General features: G+C 41.5%; 1 pseudogene; it reads left to right on the forward strand.

Moving 5' to 3' along the window:
• Positions 1-309: 309 nt before the first annotated feature.
• Positions 310-1,407, forward strand: LOC149446791 (uncharacterized; annotated as a pseudogene).
• The last annotated feature ends 18,012 nt before the right edge of the window (positions 1,408-19,419 follow it).

The following is a 19,419-nucleotide window of genomic DNA, read 5'->3' on the forward strand; positions in this document are numbered from 1 at the left end:
ATTAATATTGAAAAACAGGCAATTATGGTCTCCAATTCCATAATGTTATTCTCAAGTTGATGATAATTTGTGTTCAATATTTATTTTATAACATTTTTTTTTATATTCCTATGCAGATACATTATGTAATGGCTGGATTTCCAAAGTAGATCTTAATCAGCACCTTATGACCCATGAGAAGTCCTTCAGAAAAGCTCAGTAATCAGAGACTTTTCATAGGATAGAAAACTTTTCCGTGTTCGGAATTTGACAAGTGCTTCTCAAAGAAGACATCTTTGCCACCAGAAGAAGATTCACACTGGGATAAACATGTTTAAATGTACAGAATGTGATAAGCAATTCTCAAACAAGTCAAATTTTGTTATGCATATGAGGAACCACACAGGAGAGAAGCCATTCCAATGCTCAGAATGTGACAACTGCTACCATATAAAAGGAAGTCTTACTAGACACCAGAGGATTCACACAGGAGAGAAACCACATACATGTTCCGAATGTAATGAGAGCTTCTCAGTTTCAGCACTTCTTTCTTACCATCAGAGGAAGATTCACCCAGGAGAAAATGCATTTAAATGTACAGAATGTGGCATGTGTTTTGCAGTAAAGTCCAATTTTAATAGTCATCTAAGAACTCACACAGGAGAGAAGCCATTCCAATGCTCAGAATGTGACAAGTGCTACCATATAAAAGGAAGTCTTACTAGACACCAGAGGATTCACACAGGAGAGAAACCATATAACTGTTCCGAATGTAAGGAGAGCTTCTCAGTTTCAGCACTTCTTTCTTACCACCAGAGGAAGATTCACCCAGGAAAAAATGCATTCAAATGTACCGAATGTGGCATGTGTTTTGCAATAAAGTCCAATCTTAATAGTCATCTAAGAATTCACACCGGAGAGAAGCCATTCCAATGCTCAGAATGTGACAAATGTTTTGCCAGAAAAGCTGGTCTTAAGCAGCACCAAAGGATTCACACAGGAGAAAAGCCATTTAGGTGTTCAGAATGTGACCAGTGCTTTAACCAAATGACTCAACTTATGCAACATAAGAAGATTCACACCGGAGAGAAGCCATTTAGATGTCCAGAATGTGGCAAGTGCTTTGTGCAAAAAACTCATCTTACTCAACACCAAAAAGTTCACACAGGAGAGAAGCCGTATAGATGTTCCGAATGCGACAAGAGCTTTGCAGAAAGGAAGTGTCTTACTATGCACCAGAGGGTTCACACTGGAGAGAAACCATTTTGATGTTTGGAATGTGGCAAGTCTTTTCTACAAAAGACACATCTTACTCGACACCAAAGGATTCACACTGGAGAGATACCATTTTGATGTTTGGAATGTGGCAAGTGCTTTAAACGAAAATCGGATGTTACTCAACACCACGGGATTTACATAGGAAACTAAGTCCATTCATTTAGTTAAATATAAATGTTGTCTTGGTCATTGTGGCCCATTGTGGACATTTAGCCATACAAGATGTTCTACACATAGAACTACCTAATGAACATCACGGATTTCCATGTACTGTTGGGGATCAGAGGCTATGATCTCATTCTTGCCAAGACTGCAGCTTGATTACATACTGCGGCATATCTTTGAATATTGTGAGATACCACCATATTGATATAGTAACTTATAATTGGATTGCAGACTTGCTTGATGGACAGTTGGCCTGTGTGAAGCATGGATGCAATTAGCGATGTTTGTTTAGTGACTTTATTTTAGTTGTGAAGTGGCCTTTGTGGATTTATAAAACTCTGTTGGAGTGGACATAATGTTTTATGGGGATCAATATTTACATTATATCATTGGCCCATTTGGAATATTACATACCCATATGTTTGAAGGAATTTCATCAACTCTAGGTTCACACCTAAGCATTTTGCAGAAGCGCACTACAGTCCATTTAACATGATTTCCTATGGGACACATTCACATCTCAGCGTTTTCACCCGGTGAAAGCTTTTTTTTTTTCCAGCTTTTTGGAAAGGATCAGGAACATTGTTGAACGCAAAAAGCTGAGTTTTTGGTTCTATAGACTTCTATGCAAATCTGCAGAAAAACATGTACTGCATTTTTGCCATGTTTTTGATGTATTTTAAATCTGCCTAGCAACAAGAAAAAAAGAAAAAGCAAAACACAGCAAAAACCTGTCAAATATGCAAGTGCAAAAAACTCAATGCAAAACGTAATGCAGAAATGGGTCAAACGCAAACTGCATAGGTGTGAACCTATCCTTATAGATTTTATGCATATATACTTTCAGAAATCTTACCAGAATTTTTTTTTTTGTTTTGTTTTTGGAATGTGGCAAGTCTTTTATACAAAAGACTATTCTTACTCAACACAAGATGATTCACACATTTTGATGTGTGGAATGTGGCAAGTGCTTTAAACGAAAGTCAAGTCTTACTCAACACCACGGGATTCACATAGGAAACTAAGTCAGTTCAATTAGTTAAATATTATAAATATTTCAGATGTGGTCATTACAGTATCTGCTTAAAACCAACACATCCCACTTAGGAGAGAAGCTATTTGAAGGACCTGAATGACTCTTTTCAAAGTTTGTATTAACGTTTTGTGCTCCGATTAGATAAAGAATATAAAAGTATATATTTTTATTTATTTCAGGTACTTATATAGCGCCATCAATTTTACACAGCGCTTTACATACATATTGCACATTCACATCAGTCCCTAACCCTCAAGGGGCGTAAAATCTAAAGTCCCAAACTCACATTCATACATACATATACTAGGGACAATTTTTGTAGACAGGAGCCAATTAACCTACCAGCATGTCTTTGGAGTGTGGGAGGAAACCGGAGTACCCGGAGGAAACCCACTCAGTCACAGGGAGAACATGCAAACTCCAGGCAGGTGGTGCCGTGGTTGGGATTCGAACCAATGACCCGAGTACTGCTAGGCGGAAGTGCTAACCATTTAGCCACTGTGCTGCCCTATTTCATACTTTAACCCCTTCCCACAGACCGTACACATATATACGTACGTATATTTCCGTGGGGTCGCATATGTGTGTCTCCCCTTGTGTTGGGAGTGTGCTCCCAGCACAGGGATTGGGCTCTCGTACTAACTATTGGGACCCGGGACTCCTGGTATTGAGTCACCTGATTGCTGTGATAGCCTCTGATTGACTATCACATTGATCAGCCACTGGGGGCCCATCCCTGTGTTTCCTTCATCTTCTGAATCAAGAGGAAGATATATTGCATCTTCCTCTCCTTGCAGGAGATAAAGCTGCTGTGTAAATTTAAACACAAATTGTGAAAATATTAAAGTAATTAAATATAAAGAAAGGTCAATGTTTTGCCAGGGTTAGTGTTAGGGTCAAGGTTGGGTTCAAAAGGTTAAGCTGGGGGTCAAAAGTCACATAAGCAGTTTTTATAAGCAGTAGAATTTAAAAAACTATTTTTTTAAAATTAGTATTAGTGTCAGTGCATTTTTAAAAAAAAAAAAAATGCAGAATGCATACCATTGATTCTGCGTCGTAATATGGGTATAATCAACAACTAACATACACATATGTGGTACCGCTGCGATTGTAAGCAGCGGAAGAATCTATTTTGGGTTGATATTTGGTGGTAAAATATGGTATTAGCAAGAAATATACAACAAAATAAAAGAAAATGATGTTTTTACCTTTTTGGGCCAGTTTCCCTTTGATAATATAACAAAAAAAAAAATCAGGAGATATCCGCTACCATTTACCACCAAAAGAATTCCCAATTTGTCCTGAAAAAAAAAATGGTAATAAAAAAGGTGTAATCCACTTGGATAAACAAAGTATGATAGGTACAGTTTTTTTACTAAAACATGTCAATGTTGCAAAACTGAGCTTGTGCATTAAAATTAGTTTTACCCTTAGGCAGGAAGGGGGTAATGGAGCACGTGTTTACTTTATAACCGCTTCCCCACCGTCCTATAGCAGATATACCATTACACGGCTGCAGGGGTGTGCAAAATCACATGTGTGTGTGTGTATATATATACAGTTGTGTTCAAAATAATAGCAGTGTGTTGAAAAAAGTGAACAAAGCTCAAAATCCTTCTAATAGCTTTTATTTCCATCCACACAAATGCATTGGGAACACGACACATTCTATTCCAAATCAAAACATGAAGAAAAATAGATCAAATTTGTGTTGTTCCTCTAAAAAAAAATTGAAGAAAAGTGAATATTAGACTGTTCAAAAAAATAGCAGTGTTTGTATTCTTCTTTACAAACTCAAACATTCACTATATAAACTGAAAAATGTTTGAAGATTTTGCTTTCCTTTGAATGACTTCATGAATATTTGGTTGTAGTCGCACTGTTTCTGAGAACTGCTGGACATCTGTGTTGCATGGAGTCACCCAACCTCTGGCCCCTGTGATCAGGTATTCCAGCCCAGGATGATTGGACGACATTCCACAGTTCTCTATTTCTTGGTTTTGCCTCAGAAACTGCATTTTTGATGTCACCCCACAAGTTTTCTATTGGATTAAGATCCGGGGATTGGGCTGGCCACTCCATAACGTCAATCTTGTTGGTCTGGAACCAAGATGTTGCACGTTTACTGGTGTGTTTGGGGTCGTTGTCTTGTTGGAACACCCATTTCAAGGGCATTTCCTCTTCAGCATAAGGCAGCATGACCTCTTCAAGTATTCTGATGTATTCAAACTGATCCATGATCCCTGGTATGCGATAAATAGGCCCAACACCATAGTATGAGAAACATCCCCATATCATGATGCTTGCACCACCATGCTTCACTGTCTTCACAGTGTACTGTGGCTTGAATTCAGTGTTTGGGGGTCGTCTGACAAACTGTCTCCGGCCACTAGACCCAAAAAGAACAATCTTACTTTCATCAGTCCACAAAATGTTGCGTCATTTCTCTTTAGGCCAGTCAATGTGCTCTTTGGCAAATTGTAACCTCTTCAGCAAGTCTTTTTTCCAACAGTGGGACTTTGCGGGGGCTTCTTGCAGATAGCTTGGCTTCACATAGGTGTCTTCTAATTGTAACAGTCCTCACAGGGAACGTCACACCTTCTTTCATCTTCCTGGAGCTGATTGTTGGCTGAGTCTGCGCCATTTTGGCTATTCTTCTATCCATTCCAATGGTAGTTTTCCTTTCTTCCACGTCTTTCAGGTTTTGGTTGCCATGTTAAAGCATTTGCCATCATTTTAGCTGAGCAGCCGATCATTTTCTGCACTTCTTTATATCTTTTCCCCTCTCCAATCAACTTTTTAATCAAGGTACGCTGTTCTTCTGAACAATGTCTGGAACGACCCATTTTCCTCAGAATTTCAGAGAGAAATGCACTGTAACCAGCATGTACAACATTTGCTGCCTTCCTTCCTTAACATCCCTGGCGGTTTTCCCGAGTGTAGCTCGGGGTAAAATTTCTATACCACAAGCGGTAACCCCGAGCTACACTCGGGCTTACCATGCGGCACTGCTCTGGGGGTCCCTGCAGCACTTACCTTGTCCTTTGCTCCCACGATGTGTCCCCTGCAGCGTCCCCGGCCATCTCCTCCGGCCGATGCCGGCATCCGGCTTCTGTGTTCCGGTCCCTGTGACGTCGGGACGTACGGGCGCCGCCGGCGGCGGGAAATTTAAAAAATTAAAAAAATGTCATTTTTTTTTTCAATTTTAAATAGTAAAACATTGCTGTTTCATCCCATTTCACATACATTTTGTCCCGAGTGCTTTGTCCTGCGCCCTGCTTGCATTTTGTCTGTTCTTTCTGCCTGGAAACTTAGAAAAGTCCATGGCGTCCAAAAAGCGTCCCTTTACGTCAAAAGCGGTTTTAGACCGGCTAGAGAACAGCGATAGTAAATCAGAACCACTTGCAGAATTGAGTGATAATGATTTGTGGGGAAATTTTCCTAAAAATTACAGCCTGCAATAAAAAACTATTTCCATGCGAAAAAATGGTACCGCTTTCAGCACAAAAAATCGGAAGGAATCATACCGCCAAGGAGGTTAAATAAGGGCAATAACTGCCACCTGTTTTTCAAAGAATGAATGACCTCACTAATAGAACTCCACACTGCTATTATTTTGAACATGCCCCTTTCAATTAGTGATTCAATTACACAGAATCAGCAGCATGCATGTCATGACTGTTGGGTCTGTTGGATTTCTATTACTCTACTACACCTGCTAGTAAATTATTTGCCATGTAGAAATATCATTTCTACCAAAAACAGTTATTGATCCGGTTAGTGATGTCTGACTGCTATTATTTTGAACACAAATGTATATACGTGATTTTGCATTTCCAGGTAGGGGGCGCGCGCTCCCTACCCGCACCGCTATTGGCAGCCGTGGCTGTCAATCACCGGGTCCCGGCCTGCAATTACCCACCAGCACCCGGTGATTACCAAGCAGTATGCCCAAGCTGACAGGGAGGAAGGCTGTTTTGTTTACAGTCTTCCTCCCTGTCAGCTTGGGGCATACTGCTTGGGATGGCTGTGCACAGTACACACCCCCTGCCCTTTAGTAAAATACTCCCTACCTATAGTTAACCCTTTGCTTGCCCCTCACATTAACCCCTTTCTGCCCAATGCCATTAGTACAGTGTCAGTGCTTTTTTTTTTTTTTAGCACTGATCACTGTATTGGTGTGACTGGGGATGTCTTTGACACCAAGTTTGTTCCCCCCCTCGCAATCCCACAAAAAGTTGCTGATCACCGCCATTACTAGATGAAAAAAAATGCCAGTATCTATACCTCCATTTATAAATGCTATAACTTTCACGTAAACCAATTAGTTTACACGTATTGGGATTTTTTTTAGCAAAGACATGGAGCAGAATACATTTCAGCCTAAATTTATGATGAAATTTTATTTTTTTATTTTTATATTTTTTTTTTTACTGGAATTGTTTAATAGCAAAAAGTCCAAAATATCGATTTTTAATCAAAATTGTTGGTCTCTTTTTTTATAGCGCAAAAAATAAAAACACCACAGGCGATCAAATACCACCAAAAGAAAGCTCAATTAGTGGGAAAAAGGACATAAATTTCTTTTGGGTGCAGCGTTGCATGACCACACAATTGTCAGTTAAAGTAACGCAGTGCCGTAACGCAAAAAACCACCTGGTCAGGAAGGGGGGGAAATCCTCTGGAAGGCAATGGGTTAAACCCAGCATTGCTTGAAAAGTCACCACATATGATGACGAAACATGTTGCGCTCTATGCAGTGTCTCTTCCCAACCACACATGAATGAAATTCCCCCTAGTGGAGTCAACATACCTTTTTTTTGGTTTATGATCTCATGGAATCCTAAACATGTTCCTACACTGAGCTGGATGATGTCTTATAATACTACATTTGACTAGGGGAATATAGAACTACTTTGGATTCCACTTTTGTTATATATACCACAGCTGCATTTTCGGAAGAAGGTACAATCATTACGGATTTACCCACCTTAACCTCCACAGGCCTCTATGGGTGAAGTGTAACTTCATGTATTTTCTTTTGATGACTTTTCAATAACAGTGAATTTATTATATATTTGCATCGGCATTACTGGGATCTCTGAATGACATAAATCAATATTATCAGTAGGACTGTTTGCTTGGTCATTGTGGCCCATTGTGGACATTGAGCCATACAAGATGTTCTACACATAGAACTACCTAATGAACATCATGTACTGTTGGGGATCAGAGGCTATGATCTCATTCTTGCCAAGACTGCAGCTTGATCACATACTGCAGCATATTGTGAGATGAAACCATATTGATATAATAACGAAGTAACTTATAATCGGATTGCAAGTTTGCTTGACAGCCTTGATGGACTGTTGGCCTGTGTGAAGCATGGATGCAATTAGTGATGTTTAGTGACTTTATTTTAGTTGTGAAGTGGCATTTGTGGATTTATAAAACTCTGTTGGAGTGGACATAATATATATTTTATGGGGATCAATATTTACATTATATCATTGGTCCATTTGGAATATTACATACCCATATGTTTGAAGGAATGTCTACAACCCTAGGTTCACACCTAAGTAGTTTCCATTTTGCAGAAGCGCACTACTGTAACATAATTTCCTATGGGACACGTTCACATCTCAGCGTTTTCACCCAGTGCGCTTTTTGGAAAGGGCCAGGGACATTTTTGAACGCAAAAAGCGTTTTTGGTTCTATAGACTTCAATGGAAATCTGCAGAAAAGCATGTACTGTACTGCATTTTTGCCACTTTTGCGATGTGTTTTAAATCTGCCTAGCAACAAGAAAAGGAAAAAAAAAAAGTGCAAAAACGCAACGCGAAACGCAATGTAGAAATGGGTCAAATGCAAAGTGCATAGGTGTGAACCTAGCCTTCTAGATTTTATGCATATATTTTTGTTTCAGAAATCTTACCAGAATTTCTTTTTTTTTCTTTGTGTTTCTCCATGCGTGATTGTTATTTTCATTGTTTTTAAATTAGGTACCTATTGGTAGGAATCTACATTGTCTTAACCACTTCCTGACCGGCCGTTGCATATAAACGGCCGGACGGTGGCAGTGCAGGGTCGGGTGGATGTTTATAAACAACTTCCCCGCACCCTGCTTGTGCGCGCTCCCTGGGAGCGAGCAGCACCGCGATCCGATGTCCGCTGTGTCTTCCGGACACAGTGAAACACCGATCGTCGGACGGGACCTCTGCACGAGGTCCCGATCATGTGATCACTGATTGGCCAATCAGTGATCACATGCAAAATAGTAGGCAAGATGTCACTTGTGACATCATTGCTTACTACGTGTGAAATCTGTGAATGATCACAGAGGTCACATGGTACAATGCTATTCACAACAGCCTTGTACCATGTGACAAGCTGTGACCAATCACAGCTCACTCAGTACTTCTCAATGAGTGCAAGAATGCAGACAGAGAGAAAGAGAAATGATTGCTTTTACATCCTATATGGGTGTAAAAGCAATCAGTGTAAAAAAAAAAAAAAAAAAAAAAAAATCTTCATCACCCCCCACAAGTAGTACAGCGTCACCATGGTGACTCTGTACTGCTAGGGTGACAGTAGGTAAAAAAATAAATAAATAAAAAATAATATATAAAAATTTTAAAAAAAAGTTTAAAAATTATAATTTTTGGTTATAAACTAATTTGGATTTTTTTTTTTAATGAAAAGATAACGGAATAAATTTTGGTAAAGATTTATGATGAAATATTATTTATTTGCAAAATTTTATAAAAAAAACACTTTTTTTCAAAATTTTTGGACATTTTCATTTACATAAAAAAAAATAAAAATCCCAGCGGTGAATAAATACCACCAAAATAAAGCTTTATCTGTGTCAAAAAAATGGTAAAAAATTCATTTGGGTACAGTGTTGCATGACTGCGCAATTGTCATTCAAAGTGTGATAGCGCTGAAAGCTGCAAATTGCCCTGGTCAGGAAGGGGGTGAAAGTGTCCGGACTGGAAGTGGTTAAGCAACTGTAAAGTTTTTTGCATATGTATTTTTTCATATTCTCAGTTTTTGTTATAACTGTAGATATACTGTAGAGTGCTGTGTATTGATAAGCCATTATACATTTTGATTCCATAAGAAGTGCTTTTTAAATATCACTTGTTGTCTTAAATTTTATAATAAAAAAAAAATGGATACAAACATGGATTTACAGAAGTGTGAGAACATAAAAGTATATGTGCATGGGGAGAAGAATTCCCCCAAAAAAGGTAGTTTCATGTAGGACCATGCAGCTTTATCAAAGAGCTTTATTAGAAAATACAAAACAAATGTGCATTGCACTGCTATTCATGAATTGGGTCACCTGGTAACGGTGTTAACCACTTCCAGACCGGACACTTTCCCCCCCTTCCTGTCCAGGGCAATTTTCAGCTTTCAGCGCTATCACACTTTGAATGACAATTGCGCGGTCATGCCACACTGTACCCAAATGAATTTTTTACCATTTTTTTGAGACAGATAAAGCTTTATTTTGGTGGTATTTATTCTCTGCTGGGATTTTATTTTTTTTGCTATGTAAATAATAAAGTCCAAAAATTTTAAAAAAAGTTGTTTTTTTTTTTAATTTTGCAAATAAATAATATTTCATCATAAATCTTGGCCAAAATTTATTCCGTTATCTTTTTAGTAAAAAAAAAAAAAAATCTAAATTAGTTTATAACCAAAAATTATAAATTTTAAATATTTTTTTTTACATTTTTATTTTATTTTTTTATATTATTATTTTTTATTTTATTTAATTTTTTCTACATACTGTCACCCTAGCAGTACAGTGTCACCATGGTGACACTGTACTACTTGTGGGGGGTGATGAAGATTTTTTTTTTTTACACTGATTGCTTTTACACCCATATAGGATGTAAAATCAATCATTTCTCCTTCTCTCTGGCTGCATTCTTGCAGTCATTGAGAAATACAGAGTGAGCTGTGATTGGTCACAGCTTGTCACATAGTACAAGGCTGTTGTGATTAGCCTTGTACCATGTGACCTCTGTGATCATTCACAGATTTCCCAGTAGTAAGCAATGATGTCACAAGTGACATCTTGCTTGCTACTTTGCATGTGATCACTGATTGGCCAATCAGTGATCACATGATGGGGACCTCGTACAGAGGTCCCATCCGACGATCGGTGTTTCACTGTATCCGGAGGACACAGCGGGCACCGGATCGCGGTGCTGCTCGCTCCCAGGGAGCGCACACAAGCAGGGTGCGGGGAGGCCATTTATAAACGGCCACCCGACTCTGCACTGCCACCGTCCGGCCGTTTATATACAACAGCCGGTCGGGAAGTGGTTAATGGAGCGGATGGTGGTACATTATATGGCCTAAACTGGCCAACTTATGGGACACTCCTATCCAGATTGTGACCAACAAGCCTCATTTGCAAAATGCAATTGGAATCTTGGGTGTCCTATAATTATTCATTATATATGACTATAGGACAACCGGTCCCCGACCTGACTCCTATCTCTACTAGATGGGACACTGTTGAACAGTGAAGTCGCACAATTTCAGAGTCGAGGGACATGCCAATTTGAGGTGCGATTTACAAGACATCTGACATAGATGTCTATGCAAATCGCACCAAAGGTAGTGCAGGTGGAACCGCACCGATACGACCGCTGTAATTGCGGACAATAGCTGCGACCGAGGACTAAAAGAATCCAACAGATATCCATCTTTGTGACATTCAGTACCAACCCTGCCAGCTTCCTTATGGTCCTATACAGTATCCGCTTTGTCTGGCAGAGAACACCATTAGTTGGAGTTTGGGAGACTTCCTCTCATTGTTATACAGAAATGGTTGTGGCTTTTAGGGATGTTTAAAAAAGGAGATTTATGGGTCTATTTATTACTGTTTTCACTCAGTTTTCAACACAACATTCACACATTTTCACCCAAGATTTGAATTTGCACAGTGAAATAAAGTGAATCCACTTTAGGCTCCATGTACACTGCAGCTGATAAACTCACGTTTTATTGTCATTCAAAGTGCTTCAGTGCTGAAAGCTGGAAATTGGCCTGGGCAGGAAGGGGGTAGAAGTGCCCTGTAGGCGAGGGGTTAAAGAGGATATGGCACTATATTCTTTTATTACATTCCATGGCCATTACACCTATGGAGATAAATAGGAAGCAAGGAGACCCCCCCCCTAGTGGGAAGAGGGATATTCCCATCCATATAGAAAGTAGAGTAACCAGGACACTCCTAATTCGGATTATAATGTTCTAGACAAGGGAAATCCCTCTGAAGGGGGTCAATAGACTAAGTTATAGCCCCCGTATATATAGCCAACTCACATGGAAATAGCCATGTGGTGTCCTCAGGGCCCAAACATAACTGAGTAATAAGAGGGAATAGTGACAAAGGCAAAGAACGCCCAAGTCAAGCGGGTCCAAAAGAGGTCAAACTGCAGCTTATAATAAGAATTATATAAACCTTTTATTGCAGTAAAAAACATGAATCAATGCACATCGTAGGACAAGACAAATGATGAAAGGAGAGAACTTCACCATTACCGAAGAGACAAAGATAGAGAAGAGATTGTTGTGGTCGTCCAGGGTGACGCCGCGCATGCAGCAGTCCCAACACCAAACAAATGAATGCTGAAACCCGAAACATGTGGGTGTAAGGTGATGGAGGGGAGAGACAATACCAGAGAAAGCTGTTGGAGAGAAATCAAAAGGACATCTAGATCATAAAATACACTGTAGAAGAGGGGCGGACTGACAACTCATGGGGCCCCCGGGAAATAGGGGATCATGGGGCCCTTTGTGTCCTTGCCCACACCCAAAAAAGCCAATGAAAGGTACCAGGGGCATCTTATGGGGCCCCCTACCAGGGGCAGACTGACAACTCATGGGGCCCCCGAGCAATAGGGGATAATGGGGCCCCTGTGTCCTTGCCCAAACTCAAAAAAGCCTATGAAAAAGGTACCAGGGGCATCTCATGGGGCCCCCTACTGACCCCGGGCCCTCGGGCTGTGCCCGAGTTTCCAAATGGTCAGTCCACCCCTGCCCCCAACTGACCCCGGGCCCTCGGGCAGTGCCCGAGTTTCCAAATGGTCAGTCCGCCCCTGCCCTCAACTGACCCCAGGCCCTCGGGCACTGCCCGAGTGCTCGAATGGTCAGTCCGCCCCTGCCCCCTACTGACCCCGGGCCCTCGGGCAGTGCCTGATTACTCGAATGGTCAGTCCGCCCCTGCTGTAGAACTATATCCACTTAATCTGAGAACCGTAACCTAAATTACATGTAGGAAAATAGCTATTGATTATCATTATAATAACAATATATATGACCACTTATAATGTAAAATAAGGATAGTTTCTCTGGAAAGTCCTCAGAAGTAATGATGATGCAGGCGTGGATGTTAGTGCTTATTCACGTATGCCTGTACATGTCCCATAGAGCCCGGACTCAATTTGCGCTTTCAAGGTGGATTTCACACTAAGTTGTACGATATAATTATAATATTCTGTGCAGAGGAGATAATGGCAGAATAGATCATGGATTTGATGCCATGTAGATTGCTTTATGCACCCATACTAGAACATTCAGGCAACCATATAAACGCACATTTCAGCAAAAGATCAGTGCATCATAGATCATAAAGTGGTAACATGAATCCCAACATCTTCAGCCTTAACATATGCTATGTGCATTCCTCCGAAGGTTATGCCATATGTACAGGCTCAACAATGACCTATTAATAAATCAGCATTTATGCAGATCTAAAGAGGTATAGAGAAACAGCTCCAAACCTGCCACCAACCGAACATGGATCTGGGATGGATGGGGTCCTGTGATGCTTTGAAGTACAGTATGTAATTAGATGTTGCCATGGTTTAATTGCACATAACATGTAAACATTCACAGTGCAGGGAGGAAAAAGTATGTGAACCTCTTGGGATTACATGGAGTTTTGCATGAATTGGGCATAAAATGTGCTCTGAACGTCATCTAAGTCACAACAATAGAAGAACACAGTCTGCTGAACATAATACTACACAAACATTAGATGTTGCCATGGTTTAATTGCACATACTGTTTGTGTAGTATTATGTTCAGCAGACTGTGTTCTTCTATTGTTGTGACTTAGATGACGTTCAGAGCACATTTTATGCCCAATTCATGCAAAACTCCATGTAATCCCAAGAGGTTCACATACTTTTTCCTCCCTGCACTGTGAATGTTTACATGTTATGTGCAATTAAACCATGGCAACATCTAATGTTTGTGTAGTATTATGTTCAGCAGACTGTGTTCTTCTATTGTTGTGACTTAGATGACATTCAGAGCACATTTTATACCCAATTCATGCAAAACTCCACGTAATCCCAAGGGGTTCACATACTTTTTCTTGCTACTGTAGTTATCAGGTATAGGTGACTGTCCATCAGGTAAATCAGAGGTATTGCACAGGTGAGCGTTTTCTCATGTGATGCAAAGCATATGGTCCTGTTGATTAGGTTAAGTGTACAGCCATGTCACTGATATGTACAGTGACTAAATAGTCAAGGCTTCAGCCGAGTGTGCAGCAGAGCGGCTGGGCCTGGTTGAGAACCTGCAGGACCGCTTAACCATTAGCCGCCCGGCCTATAGCCATTTGGCGGCATCAAAAGCGCTTTAGCTTTCTGGGTGCACGCCATTTGGCGTGCTCCCGCACATGCGCAGTTCACGCGGTTGCAGAGCCGCGCAGCGGCGCGATCTGTCACCGGCCGTGTCCGAGGTACCCGGCCGATGACAGATCTGAGTACCGGCTCCCGTTGCCGGTACCATGTGACCTGCTGTGACCAATCACAGCAGGTCACATGACAGTTGTATACAATGGATGGCTTCATTCATGCCATCCATTGTATACTAGTGCCTAGCTGTGAATGGTCACAGCAGGTCACATGCACATGTCATGTGATTAGCTGTGGCCAAATCACAGCTAAGCACAAAAAAAAAAAAAACCTGAATGAATCGATGTCATTCAGGTAAATGCTTGCTTATAGCAAAGTAATTCTTTGCTATAAGCAAATTGTGTAAAAAAAAAAAAAAAATACTGATCACTTCCCCAAAGTAGTACAACGTTGCTATGGTAACATTGTACTACTTTGGTCATAGTAAAATATGACAAAAAAATCTTTAAAAAAATTTAAAAAAATGTAATAAAAAATTAAAAATAATAAAAAAATTTAAAAAAATTAAAAATATATATATTTTTTTTCCATACTGTCACCAGTCAGTGTCCCTGTTCACCGCCATGCCAATTATATGATGACGCTGTACTGCACTGGTGACAGTATGTAAAAAAAAAATAGTGAAAATAATTTTTTACATTTTTTCATTTTCCGAAAAAATTATGACAAAAAAAAATAAAACTTAAAAAAACTCGCCATTCCTCTTATGAAGTACGTCGGACTGTCTACTTTGCAAAATATGGATATCTGTACTGTTCTGACATTTGGGGGATATCTGTACTGTTCTGACATTTGGGGGATATCTGTACTGTCCTGACATTTGGGGGATATCTGTACTGTTCTGACATTTGGGGGATATCTGTACTGTCCTGACATTTGGGGGATATCTGTACTGTCCTGACATTTGGGGGATATCTGTACTGTTCTGACATTTGGGGGATATCTGTACCTTTCTGACATTCTTGGACCTCAAGAAATTAGATTGGCTGTCAGTACTTCAGGATTGATCAATATTCAGATCTATCCCATAGTTTGTGAACTCTATAACTTTCCTACAAACTGAAAAATACATCCTAATTTGGGTTATTTTCACCAAAGACATGTAGCAGAATACATCTTGGCCTAAATTTATGAAGAACAATTATTTATTTGTAAACTTTTATAACAGAAACAAAGAAAAACGTGTTTTTTTTTCAAAATTTTTGGTCTTTTTTTGTTAATTTAGCAAAAAATAAAAACCCCAGCGGTGATTAAACACCACCAAAAGAAAGCTCTAGTTGTGTGAAGAAAATGATAAAGTTTTAGTTTGGGTACAATGTTGTATGACTGCGCAATTGTCATTTAAAGTGTGAGAGCGCTGAAACCTGAAAATGGCCTGGGCAGGAAGGGGGTGAAAGTGCCCGGTATGGAAGTGGTTAAACAGCGCTGGCTGGTGAAGGGTAGGCAGAGTGTGCAGCAGAGTGGCTGAGCCTGACTCGATGGCTGAAGGAATCAGGTATGGTGCTGTGGTTGCCTGTGATTCAGCCTGTCCAATCTTGAAAACGCCGGTCCGGAGGACTGCGCATGCGCCGGCGTCACCCGGAAGTGACGTCCATCCATCCAGCTCCAGGAAAATCCATAAGGAAGCGAGGACACCCCCTGCTGGAAAGAGGGAACACTCCACCCATCCATCCATCCCAGGGAAAGAGGGATAATCCCATCTATGTACCACTAAATCCAATTTAAGGCAATTTGTGTTACCAGCAATTGAACAGGTGTACCTAATAAAGTGTATAGGTATTTCAGAGTACCAGTCCATATGGTATATGGACTGGTATATATATGACTAAACCAGTATATGGTTTAGTCCTATACACCAGGTGAGAGCACAACCGGGGAAGGTGTATCATATATTTTTCATGATTGGTGGACTGCACGGTTATTATTTTGTATCACAGAACTGGAAGAAGTGTCAAGGGCAAGGACTTAATAAGGACAAGTTTGCAGCAGTAATTTAACTGCAGAGATATCGATTTGTATTCCTTTGATGCTGGATTATTATTTATCTAATATTTATTTATTTACATCTTGCACTTGGTAGTGGAGCGCGACACTATTTCTGATTTCATAGCAGAAAAGTCTGCTGCGCTCCAATTTTTGTTACGTTGTGAAAAAAAACTAGCCGGAACCCCACAGGTAACCATCAGCTATTAATTTCTAATAGGCAATATTTTAAAATGTGTGGCACTAGTGTTAAATCAATACTCTCAAATCACTCAAACCTCCCCATCCAAGTGTCTTGTGTGCACTCCACAGTGTAATAAAGTAGCACCCTCCTAGTCAGCTAGAGGGAGCTAGAGTCCTAATTGTTAGTCAGCCTGTGCAATAGTCTTAGGGTCAAATTCAGGTCAGAGCTAAGAGGCTCTGCAGACCAACCCTCTGGAATTTCCTCCTGCTCTAGGACTTTGGAGAAAGATCTAGAAGCAATGGGCAGATCTTAGGAGTGGCTGATCTGCATTTTTGAGGGATCCTGGCCATCCCCAACAGGAGGCTTGGCAAGATGCCAAGACAACCCTTAAAAGTGACAGAGCCTGCTCAGCAGGAGGAGAGCTGGAGGAGAGTTTGGGTGAAAGAGGATGTGAAGGCTGGAAAGCAAGAACCAGGGAGGGGGCCCATATGAGATGGGGCTCACCTCCAGGCAGGGACCTTGGAAGGAGGAAAGCTTGGACCTTCTCCGGCCCCCTGAGAGAGCACCACCTGTGTAGCAGGGAAGAAGCGGACCAGCTAAAAGGCCTGGTAGCAGCCACTGACCCATCTGCAGCACAGGAGATGGACCAAGTGAGCAAACCTGCACCCCGTGGGTCAGATAGGGGAAAGAGCACTCTGGTGGTAAACCAGTTTAGCAACTACCCGGGACTGTCTTTTTTTTAAGCAGCAGGTACTGGATCCTCTGCTCAGGGATTCCTCCAGGCAGCCAGATAGAGGAGCATCTGGGGTCTGGGGTGGTACTACAGGAGAACAGTCCAAATGAGACTGTTTGCTGAAACCACTTGTACCTAATTCAGGAAGTTGTCCTCGGTTTCTCAATTCCATTGGGCATCCCATACACACCTTACCCTATCCAATTTTAAATCCCCTAATAAAACTTCAGAACAAGCTCAAGGACTGGTTGCTGACTCCTAAATGAAAGTCCATGTGGAAAATGCGTGTTGCCTGGCTGTGCAGTACTATTGAGTGTCCCATATATTTTGCAGCTCCTAAGCGGGTAGTGCTACACCAAAAACTGAACATTAAAAATTGAAATCCTAGCTAAATAAATGTCCATATCTAATCAATGTGACAGAAAGACTCAAATAATAATGTGATTTTACAGCTTAAAAGTTTTTTTTTTTTCAACAAAGTTCTCCACCCACAATCAGATATTCTCATGAAGCTTCACATCCCTTCTTTAACCACTTCCACTCTGGGCCATTTCTGACATTTTTCACATGCATGTTAAAAATGTCATGTGCAAATGTGTACAAAAATGCAAGTGTTACTAAACCCACAACAGTACAATCAGTCTGTATATGCAATAAAGCATGCTTGTTATACTCACTGTGGAACCTAAGGGGTTAATCCTCTGCATTGTGTAAAGAAAAAAAAGGCTGTTTGATCCTGGCTTCTGTGGTATTTCCCCTTCTTCTACTGTCCCTAATCCATCTGCTGACAGAACATAGCCATGGGGGCAAGCTGCACATGTACAGTTCAGTGTGTATTGTTAGAGAGGTTTTTTTTATGGGAGAGTGCATGTGATCAGCACAGGGCCAATCAGCACTGTCCAGACAGAGGTCAGGGGTTAAGTAGCCTCATAGGTCATTCAGGAGTGGATGAAAACTCCTCCTACAAGCTTTAACCAGTGTTCTGCTGGACACAAATAGAAATCACAAGACTGCTCCAGCTGCTGATGAGAAAAGGTATTTAGCAGTTTATATTTACTAAAATAATTGCATTTCCATGTTGTGTGTACTGTGTGAGACCAGATATAGTGAATGCAGGGTCCGGGGAGAGCTGATATAGTGAATGCAGGGTCCGGGGAGATCGGATATAGTGAATGCAGGGTCCGGGAAGAGCGGATATAGTGAATGCAGGGTCCGGGGAGAGCAGATATAGTGAATGCAGGGTCCAGGGAGACCAAATATAGTGAATGCAGGGTCCTGGGGAGACCAGATATAGTGAATGCAGGGTCCGGGGACAACAGATATAGTGAATGCAGGGTCCGGGAGATCGGATATAGTGAATGCAGGGTCCTGGGGAGACCGGATATAGTGAATGCAGGGTCCGGGGAGAGCAGATATAGTGAATGCAGGGTCCGGGGAGACCAGATATAGTAAATGCAGGGTCCCGGGAGACCAGATATAGTGAATGCAGGGTCCGGGGAGACTAGATATAGTGAATGCAGGGTCCGGGGTGACCAGATGTAGTGAATGCAGGGTCCGGGGAGACCAGATGTAGTGAATGCAGGGTCTGGGGAGACCAGATATAGGGAATGTAGGGTCCTGGGAGACCAGATATAGCGAATGCAGGGTCCTGGGAGACCAGATATAGTGAATGCAGGGTCCAGGGAGACCGGATATAGTGAATGCAGGGTCCTGGGGAGACCAGATATAGTGAATGCAGGGTCCGGGGACAACAGATATAGTGAATGCGAGGTCCGGGGAGACCAGATGTAGTGAATGCAGGGTCCGGGGAGACCAGATGTAGTGAATGCAGGGTCCGGGGAGACCAGATGTAGTGAATGCAGGGTCCGGGGAGACCAGATATAGTGAATGCAGGGTCTGGGGAGACCAGATATAGGGAATGTAGGGTCCTGGGAGACCAGATATAGTGAATGCAGGGTCCTGGGAGACCAGATATAGTGAATGCAGGGTCCGGGGAGACCAGATATAGTGAATGCAGGGTCCGGGGAGAGCAGATATAGTGAATGCAGGGTCCGGGGAGACCAGTTATAGTGAATGCAGGGTCCTGGGGAGACCAGATATTGTGAATGCAGGGTCCGGGGAGACCAGATATAGTAAATGCAGGGTCCTGGGAGACCAGATATAGTGAATGCAGGGTGCGGGGAGACCAGATATAGTGAATGCAGGGTCCGGGGACAACAGATGTAGGGAATGCAGGGTCCTGGGGAGACCAGATATTGTGAATGCAGGGTCCGGGGAGACCAGATATAGTGAATGCAGGGTCCGGGGAGACCAGATATAGTGAATGCAGGGG

This window comes from Staurois parvus, unplaced genomic scaffold, assembly GCF_062004578.1.
Source record: "Staurois parvus isolate SC_StPar_1 unplaced genomic scaffold, SC_StPar_1.0 ptg000689l, whole genome shotgun sequence".
Taxonomy (NCBI): domain Eukaryota; kingdom Metazoa; phylum Chordata; class Amphibia; order Anura; family Ranidae; genus Staurois; species Staurois parvus.